The sequence below is a fragment of the Chrysochloris asiatica genome, unplaced genomic scaffold, assembly GCF_000296735.1.
Source record: "Chrysochloris asiatica unplaced genomic scaffold, ChrAsi1.0 scaffold00236, whole genome shotgun sequence".
NCBI lineage: Eukaryota > Metazoa > Chordata > Mammalia > Afrosoricida > Chrysochloridae > Chrysochloris > Chrysochloris asiatica.
In genome coordinates this window covers 2,856,839-2,857,297 of record NW_006408754.1, presented here as the reverse complement: position 1 = coordinate 2,857,297, position 459 = coordinate 2,856,839, and the positions used below count along the sequence as shown (strand labels likewise).

The 459-nt window shown below is 35.3% G+C and overlaps 1 protein-coding gene across 1 annotated transcript in view; it reads right to left on the bottom strand.

The window, feature by feature from the left end:
- The window catches only part of KIAA1524 (KIAA1524 ortholog), a 61,783-nt gene that overhangs the window by 24,902 nt on the left and 36,422 nt on the right, over nucleotides 1-459 (bottom strand). The gene's annotated exons all lie outside the window — the stretch shown is intronic.

Genomic DNA, 459 nt, shown 5'->3' with positions numbered 1-459 from the left:
TAGGAATAAATGTAACCAGAGAAACAAAGGACCTATACAAAGAAAATTACAAAACACTACTAGAAGAAACCAAAAGAGACTTACAGAAGTGGAAGAACATACCATGTTTCTGGATAGGAGACTCAACATCGTGAAAATGTCAATACTTCCCAAAGCAATTTACACATATAAATTGCAACCCCAATCCAGATTCCAACAACATTCTTCAAAGAGATGGAAAAGACAATTACTAACTTTATATGGAAAACAAGAGACCTAGGGTAAGCAAAGCACAGCATAAGAAGAACAAAGTTGATGCCTCATTCCCCAATTTCAAAATTTACTACATGTCTACAGTGGTCAAAACAGCCTAGTACTGGTACACTGAAAGATACATTGATCAATGGACCAGAATCGAGAATCCAGAAATTAACCCATCTACATACAGCCAACTGATTTTTGACAAAACACCTAAATATA